This window comes from Xenopus laevis, chromosome 7S (assembly GCF_017654675.1).
Source record: "Xenopus laevis strain J_2021 chromosome 7S, Xenopus_laevis_v10.1, whole genome shotgun sequence".
NCBI lineage: Eukaryota > Metazoa > Chordata > Amphibia > Anura > Pipidae > Xenopus > Xenopus laevis.
This window is the reverse complement of record NC_054384.1, coordinates 37,473,998-37,483,391: the sequence shown is the minus strand read 5'-3', so window position 1 is coordinate 37,483,391 and position 9,394 is coordinate 37,473,998. Positions and strand designations below refer to the sequence as shown.

At 36.9% G+C, this 9,394-nt stretch overlaps 1 long non-coding RNA gene across 1 annotated transcript; it reads right to left on the bottom strand.

Annotated features, from left to right (window-relative positions):
- Positions 1–2,579: 2,579 nt before the first annotated feature.
- Positions 2,580–8,114, bottom strand: LOC108703369. The gene is made up of 3 exons (XR_001933457.2): positions 7,974–8,114; positions 7,194–7,251; positions 2,580–4,942 (listed from the first exon to the last, which is right to left on the bottom strand). It is a non-coding gene; the product is annotated as an uncharacterized LOC108703369 (long non-coding RNA).
- Between the last annotated feature and the right edge of the window lie 1,280 nt (positions 8,115–9,394).

Here is a 9,394-nt window from a genome sequence, read left to right as displayed (position 1 = left end):
ACCAACACTTCATCCTGCAAACAGTGGGGACAGACAGGTCTATTCACAGTAAGTGACCTGTTTAACAATCCTGCCAAAACCCCACTAACACTACAGGAATTAATGGATCTGGCACCACAATCCCCTTTACATCAATTTGAATACTTTCAACTCCATCATTTTCTCCATCCATACTTAACGGCTACAAAGTCAGGTCTGAGTACAGCTTTTGAAACTTTGGCCAAAAAGGAACTGCCACAAAAGGGACTTATCTCTAGGATATAAGATTCTTAATGACCCTCTAACTTTTAACTTAAGACTACATAATTACATGTCCAAATGGAATACCATAACTCAAGATATTCTGTCCCCAGAAGATTGGTCAGGAATGTGGAGCAATGCTCGACGAATGGTTACATGTGTGAGGCAGAAAGAGCATATCTATAAGATTTTAATGTTCTGGTACCATACTCCTGATAGGCTGCATAAGCTATTCCCTAATCATTTGCCATTTTGCTGGAGAAAGGCACGCTTCCACATATTTTTTGGGAATGCCCAGTTGTTCACCCAATGTGGTTGGAGGTTAAAAAATTCTGGATCAGGTTCTACCAACCCAGATACCATTAGAGATATCCACCTTCCTTTTAGGCAAGCCATTTACTGACATACCAAAACTTGGCCAAAAACTAGCTAACCATATATTGACAGCCACGCGGATAGCAATAGCGGCCAAATGGAAAACCGTTAATTGTCCAACCATTCAAGAGAATCAATAGAGGCACCCTAAAGTCAGAACAGATGCCAAGCACCCTGGTCTTGGCTCGTGCTTCCGCCTGTAGCAGCCGCCTTTGGCCTCGGGAGGAGCCCTCAGCTACTCAGATCTCTCCAGGTCTTATAACAAGAGGTGCAAGGCGAAAGGTTCTGACCAGGCAAAAGGGGCACAACGGTATGAAAAGTACAAGGTATTAGGCAATAGAGTAGTCAGATAGTCAGTAGGCTGGGTCGGGCCAGGCAGAGAATAAACGTAGTCAGGCAGGCAAGGGTCAAACCAGGAAGTCAATCAGAGGGGATTTAGCAGACGAGGTAGTCAGTAATCAGGCAAGGGTCAGGATCCAGAGGTCAGAAAAGTCAAAAGCCAGGCAGGGGTCACAACAGGATCAAAAACAGAACAACAGGTTCAAAAACAGATTAGCACAAGCTCAGATAGCACCAGGAACAAACTCCTATAACGGGCAATGATAGAATAACTGAGCTCCCTTATATACCCATTTGAAATTTGCGCCAATGCGCGCATTTGCGCACGCATCAATAAAACCAACGAGAGCCAACGCGGGCGCGCACCCCCTAAGTAGCCGCAATGGCGGCTGAAAAGGAGTGGCGCAGCGGGCGTCCCTACCTCACCACTGGACCACCAGGTACGGTTTTTATTACAACCATCTTCTCTATAAGATGGCATTATTTGAGTGATTCATTTTCTTTGTTTTGTTTCCTCACTGCTTTTTGTTTTTGTATTTCTTCTTGTGGATACTTTATTATTTCTGTCATATATGTTTATTTCTTTTGAAAATTCCTTAATGAAAATATAAGTTACAAAAAAAAAACTGCCCAAGTAAAAGCTATTGAAGTCCCGTAGAAGTCAATGGGAGCTGCACTGATCTTTTTATTAGCCTTTCTGATTTTTAGAGGTATTCAGATTTTATTTTTGCTAGTAATTTTCAGAAAACATACATTTTTAAAGGTTTTATAGGTTTTCGTATTTGTTAGCACATCATTCAGTGTTTTTTTCTGTTTATACTTTTTAAACTGGATCTTTTAATAACTTTCATGGTATCCATGGTTGTAGAGAAATATATATAATATATGGTATCCCAAAACCCAGAACAAGCCCCAAGGTCCCGGTCTTGGCTCACGCTTCTGCCTTTAACAACCGCCTTTTGCTTCGCTAGGAGCCCTCCGCTTCTGTGCAGTCATCATCAATCATCAAAGTTCAAGTACAGGCAAAAGTCAGGAACAGTAAATCAGATCACAAGCACACCCAGGGACAATCTGAGAATAGACCTACACTGGGCAATGCTAGTGCAGAGCAGGGGGTTTTATAGCCAGACTCATTGCTTACACTGATCACATGTGGCTAGAACATGTTAAACAAGTCATGCCTACTTGCAATTATAAAGAAAGAAATAGGGGTGAACTAGGACCATAGCTGAGATAATGTAAAGTAGAGAGGCAATGCAGACAGCCAAAAAAAAACCCCACTATGTCACAGGCAGGATGTTACAAAAGAGTTAGACTGTGTTTTCAAAAACCTCTTTAACCACTAAAATTTGACCTCCAAATGATATGTCTCAACACGAAACTAGATCAGAAAAAAAAAAAGTTTAGCCCACACCCACCCATATGCCTGAAAAAATAAGCATTTTTGGCTGACCCCCCACATAACTGCACTGTATCTTTTTTTTTTGTTACGGCAAAACTGATCACATGGCTAATTGGTGTGGTTTTGCAAAACTTTTCACCATTAGCGAAATGCAAAAGTTCATGGCAAAACCATACATTGTGAAAAAATTCACTTCTCTGAAGTAAATAACTGGGGATAAACATGATATTTACAGTTCTTTATTAAGATTTGTATCACAGGAATTATAAATAGTGGATAGAATAACAAACTAAGATTACTACTGTTTTATTGCTAGTCTGTACTGTCTGCTTGATGTCAGTCTCAGGAGTGTTGTTGGTAAAGCCTTGCTGATTGATTTGAGTGACTTGTGGTTGTAGAGGCAAATCACTGTGTAGTGTGCTGTTAATCATACTGAAAACATGTTTCCAGAAGGAAGTCTATTTGTTGTTCGAATAGATGTTGTAGGGTGAGTTTACCAAAGTGTTTCCTGATTTGGGTAATGATCTGGATAATGTTTAAGTGTAAAGTGAATAGTAATAGTTTGCAAATTAATTTCCTTTATGTTTGCAATCTGTGAGCTTGGCCTTTTGAGTGGTTATATACTTTATTCCGGTTTGAGATGGCTTCTGCCTCAGTTGGGGTACCAATAACTTGTCAGTTTATTTTTTTATATAAAATATTTGTTTCAGCAATGTATGCTTGTATACTGAACTTGCTGAAAGTGTTTTGTTAATTTTGCTGGCTTCTGTTATTTCTTTAAGCAATTATGTCTGTAACTTGCTTTTCTAGTTGGAGTAAGATATAAGTGTAATCATGTGCAGATGGGAACATGTAAGCACATGTGTATGTATGGATTTTTGTCAGTTTAAATAATATGATTTTTGTAAGAAGAAATTTGTTTTGATTTTCATTTGGGGTAAACAGATTAAGTAATGCATGAATTGCATTACATTAAGCATTGAACTTTGGGGTCAGCAAGCTGGAATAGTATTTTGGAGTTTATTAATAAGGATGCTCATTTTGCTGCTAGAGAAAGAATGATAATTATGTTGAAAATATTAATTGTAAAATGTAGGGTTTTTTGCTAAAATGCATCTCTTGATTAAACAAAATATATGTATGGGCAGTGCAATTTACCTAGTGTTATTGTATTCATTGGGGGGGGGGGGCAGTGGTGATTGCTCTAAGTTAAAGTACAGTTCTGCATATGTAACATTAGTTTTTGCATAATTAAATTGCATAAGTTCAGGAGGTCTAATGATCTTGTCGCAGGGCAGGTCCACTGCTGAAAAATTCATGTAGGAGACACTCATAGAATTCAGTAAATAGATGCCAATATAAACAGCCAATGTTAGTCTACAATAAGCTGTTCATATATTGTGTAAGGTTTAACGTAACTTTATATATTAAGCCAGGCCCCCCTTCAAATGCAAATTTCACTGGTCCTAGCACAGCAATATCCCTCTTTCCCTCCTGATGGCAGACCTGGTAAGATTTGTTGTCAAAGCAGTTTTGAGGTAAATCTGTAGATTACAATATGTTGATATTGAATGCCCCAGTTTTTTTTCATTTAATTTATACAATACAATTTTAGCAAGTACGTCAATTAGTGATTTTCAGGCTGCAGTCCTTAATTTGGGTCCCATGTGCATTTGATTAAATTTTGTTTCTAGTTGGTATAAGTCTGGCAGTTTGGTTTCAAAGAGATCTAGAAGGTATCTCTACAAATTTTGTGAATGATTGATTCCCCTCTTAGTTGCAGATTACTCCTGTGTGATCTGTCTTCTAAGTCACTCACCTTATCTGTAAGAAGCTCTAGTTCTCTATTCTATTTTATTGTGAGAGTCAGCTACAGTAGGTCATTGTGTGCCTCTGCAAATTCATTAATTTTCTCTCCTGTGCAGTGTCATTGTCATGTATTTTTTTTTCTAAGGTGTGCTGACATCTGTTTTCTGTCATTCTGGAGTGCATGCTTTACAACCAGGAGCATCTCTATTACTTGTACAGCAGTTAGTGGTGATGTTTTGATCGGTTCTTACAGATTTGCTCTAGTGTTCCAAATGTTATCTGTGAATTCAAAATAGTACTAGTCAAAACTCTCAAATTCGAATTGTGAATTATGCAAACTTGATTAGAATTTTAATTTGAATATTGAGATTTATACCCTGGGAATAATTCAATAGTAATTGAATAATAATGTATAGGTCAATGGGAGAAGTCCAGTGACCAATTTTCAAGATTTCCTGACATTCGCGTTTGTTTCAGAGAAAATACTTGATTCGAGTCAGTAAAGTTTTCGGGTCAGTAAGATTCTTTTGAGTTTTAGATATTCTTTTTTTTTATTAAATGCCTTCCCAATCGAATTTCAAGTATATTCGAATTTATTAGAGTTAAAAAAACTCATTTGAAATGGGCCTCTATGTGTCCATCTTAGAACAATGGCAGAATAAGCCCTCTAATATATATTTTTAATATGACACATAAGCCTTGTTCCACTGCAGAATTTTGGTCTTAGTTTGTTGCACTTGTGTCTTGTCAAATGTCTTGTCAGGGCAGCCAGATAACCTGAAATAAAAGAAGGGCAAAATTCAGAAAAAAAAATCGGAAAGGTAGAAGACACAGAAGTGCCAAATGGAATTAGTGCCGTTATTTATAGGAAAGCAGACCTTACTCCTCACAAAATGGTGCAGATGCAGGTGCAAGTAGAGGAAACAGTAGACACTCAGCAAGACCTCTCAGAGCAGGAGAGTGATCAGGAGGAGGAAACAATATATCAACCTATCTAGTTGATTTACCATCTAAAACTGACATAAAAGACATGTTGCAAGATATCACTTCTATCCTGAAAGAGGAGTTGAGAGAAATAAAGAAGGATTTATCAATGCTTGCTAGTAGAATAGAGGACTTGGAAACCAATCAACATAAGCTGATTTTAAACATACACACAGCTATATTATCAAATAATACACTGTTAAATGAGATGCAAAGACATTCGGAAGAATAATATTCGTAGAGGTGCCAGAGTCCATCAAAAATTAGGAAATTAAACCTGCACTGCTTCAAATTTTTAATAATATTTTGAGCAGAGACTTATCCACACCTATAGATATTGAAAGAGCTCATATAATACAAATATGAGGAATCCTCTGTGAAACTATTCCAGGACATCTCAAGCACCACTCTGATAAAACGCAAACTCCTCAAACCTCTAACAGACATGTTAAGGGAAAAAACAAACAATATAGATGGGGATTCCCATTTTCCCTGACAGCCACAAGAGAAGGACAACAAGCATCAATCAGATTTCCAAGAGACACAAAGAATTTTCTGTAAAAGATGCAGATACCTCAGATTAATCTCCCAGGATGGCTTACAAAAGACCCATGCCCGGCGGATATGGACTTTATCCAACAAAGCAAATAGAGACATGCCAACAGTCCAAATACTCCATGCACACAGAGAACCCTAGGACCCAGGGACAGAATTGCCTCCCCGTGACCAAGAAACCCGTTTATGCAATTTAACTACCAGGATGGTAACTATAATATTAGATATTGAGACCGTTGGACACTCTTTTGGCTATAAAAGACACACCTAAAGGATGGTTTTAGGTTCATATATGATTTAAGGTTAAGAAGTTAAATGGTTGTTACAGGGACCCCCAATGTAAGGTGTAATCCTTAAAGTTTTAACTCAATTGAAAGGCCAGGTTGGCCTAAAGTAAGCTCTAAAGTATATCTTGCCTATCTAACTTAATTAATAATTCTGCCCTGGTTTAGTGGACTGGTACGATATGGTAGCATATAAAAGCTATAAGTAAAGGGTATCAATGGCCAAGGCAACCACTTTACACTACAAGCCAGTGTAATGGCACCTATAATTTACAGCCAGAGGCTAAGTCCTCTACAAGTCTGTGGTTGAACTACTACTTAACCCCAGTTAGAATCCCGCGCCTGAATGTTATACTACCTCCCCCCCTTGTTGATATGGCACTTGACATTACAATGAATAGTTGTAAAATATTATGTTAATGGATGGAATGAACCGGTATAAAGAAACCAAGTTTTTCAGGCCTGTAGAAAACTACATGCTAGCATTATATTAATACAAGAAACACATTTCAAAGTAGGCCACTCTCCAGTACTGAATCAATATCCACAAATATACTTACATATAGCAATAACCCTCTGAAAAAAGCAACAAGGGTAATGACATAGATACACAAAGATTTACCCTTCCAATTACAAGAAATGATATCTGATGGGGACAGAAAGTATGTTATTTTGAAATGTATGATTGCTAACCTAAAAGTAACTATTTCAAATGTGTATACACCCAAACAGGGTCAGATAGGTATATTAAATACATTTTTGAGAGAATCGGATGCTTTCTCAGAGGGGATGGTCATCTTGGGAGGAGACCTAAACTTAACGCTTAACCCACAAGCAGACTCCTCAAATTGTAAAAGCCATATTAAGTTTAAAGGTCTTAAAAAGATAAAACAAAACCTGGCTGATGTGAACTTGGAACTCTACACCCCAGAGATAGGGATTTTACCAACTTTTCAAAAAACCACCAAGTTTAGTCATATATAGACTATTTATTTATGTCACAAAATAGTTGCATCTAGTTTGCAAGGCATTGATAGAGGACAGGCTCCACTCAGACTCACTATTTTATTTATTATCCCCCAGACAATTGAGAAGGAATTCACATGGAAATGTAATTATTTATTGTTACAAAAAAGACACGAAAACTAAGAAAGCAGACATGATACAACAAATAATAACAGATAATTCTTCTGCCAAGACCTCACCTATAACATTGTGGGAGACAAAAAAAATTGTGTTGATGGGTCAGCTTTGTTTAGTAATCTGAAAAAAGAGAAAGAAATCAACAACTCTTCTACTAGACATACACAATCTACAGCAGCTAGATAAAGAAAATATGGCATTCAAAACACAATTGGAAAATAAAAGGCTACAACTGAAAACAATTTGAGATCTCCGCACTTATTAAGCTTATATGAATAGCAAGCAACGGTTTTATGAAATGAGAGATGCAACAAGCATTTTGCTCACATATTAAAGAAGCTAAACCCTATGACACATGTTACATCAATAAAAGATAAATAACAAAAAGTCCATTGTGATACACAGAGTATAGCATGCATTTTTCAGCAATATTATGAGACTTTGTACAAACTTAAGGTACTAAATTTGTATAAGTAAATCCACGATGACATAGACCAGTTTATAAAAGAAGTGGGCCTGAAGAACCTATCAGAGACAAAGAGAGTTGACTTAGATCTTCCCTTCTCTCTAAATGAGATAGAGACAACTATAGATTGACTAACAACAGGAAAAAGCCCAGGGCCAGATGGATATAGTGACCTATATTACAAAACATACAATAAAGAATGATTCCCATTATTATGCTCCTACTTCAATGGTATAAATGCTACCCAGGGGTTTCATAAGCATAAGGAGGCTATAGTATATAAAATGTAAGGTAAACATTAGCAACAAGGCTATATGATGGAAAAAAAATACTATACGATTGTATTCTTTACGGTGTCAACTTTTTAGATAATAACCTGTGGTTTGTCTTGTCATAACTTCTGATGCTGTTATAAGATGTTTTACAAATTGTGCCATACCCCTTCCCCCCTTCTGTTTTATTGCCTTCTGTTTTGCTGAATAAAAACCTGAAAAATAAAGAATGTTGAAAATATTATGGAATAGTTTGGATCTTCCCTGTATGTTCTATATAATTGGTTTAGTGGTATGTAAATTTTATATAGAATTAAAATGGGGTCAATGAAAATAAAAAATTATACTGTAATTGGAACATTCTCTAGTTGGACTAATGCTGTTAGTGCAGTACCTTAGGAGTCCATACTATTTAACTTTGAAGCTGGCATTGTATCTCTGTTTGTTTATTATACCATACTGTGAAAAATATTTGGTTGAATGTTTTACAATATACTTTACATAAACTGGGGTACTATGCAACTAGTAGTAAATTAGATTTAACAGCAAATCCAAGGTTATGAATTTGGGTAAAAAATATGCTTGCTAATTTCATAGCGAAATGCAGTTGGGTCCAGCTTAAAAAAGAAGAACGTAATAGTTATTTTACATAATACACATTCCTTTTGCAACTGTACACAGTTTAAATGTCTGATAATGCTAATAAAGTACACAATGTTAACAGGCATTGGCTCGAAAGATAAAATAATGACCTTGCCTTTATTTGCTTTGCAAGACCTCACTTGGAGTGTACAGATCAATTTTAGTTGCCAGATCACAAAAGCTGAAAAATCTGCAATTAAACTGGTGATAGGAACAGAATTAATATATTATTAGGAAAGAATGCTGCTTTTGTTTTCTCTGGAGAAGAGGTATTTGCTGGGCTAACTTCTGATTGCATTTAAATGGATGCAGTTATTCTGTGTATTGATGCTATTCAGTAAAAGTACCTGCCTCCAATTTCATTCCTCATACTTCCAAATAGATATACTATATTTCAGCCAATTCTGATTAATTGCGAGCAAATCTGATTCATTTCTGCATATACTGGTGCAGGGGAACCCTAGAACTACTGCCACCCTAAACATGAAGCTAAGACCAGTTTTCCCAATATAAGCTGTGTTAATAAGTGATGGGCAAATATGTGTTGTCACAGAGGATTTTTCACTGCTGAATTTTCACTGCAGCTTCAAAATGTATTCTCTGGCGGCGAAACACGGAAGTTCACCACGATTTTCTGCCCATCACTAGTGTTAATATGGACAGCAGACTTGCTCCGAAAAATCACACACACCAAATAATTGCAATGAGGCAATCCTGACAATGACAATTTTGACTACAACACATGCCAAATGTCAAGCAAAGGAAAAGACTACCACGAGGTCTTTATCCACATGCAAAGGGAGACCTAACCGGCATCCATCCCCCCCTGTGATTTAGAAACCAATAGTTGGAACACCACTTCGGAAAGAATGGCTGGGAAGAA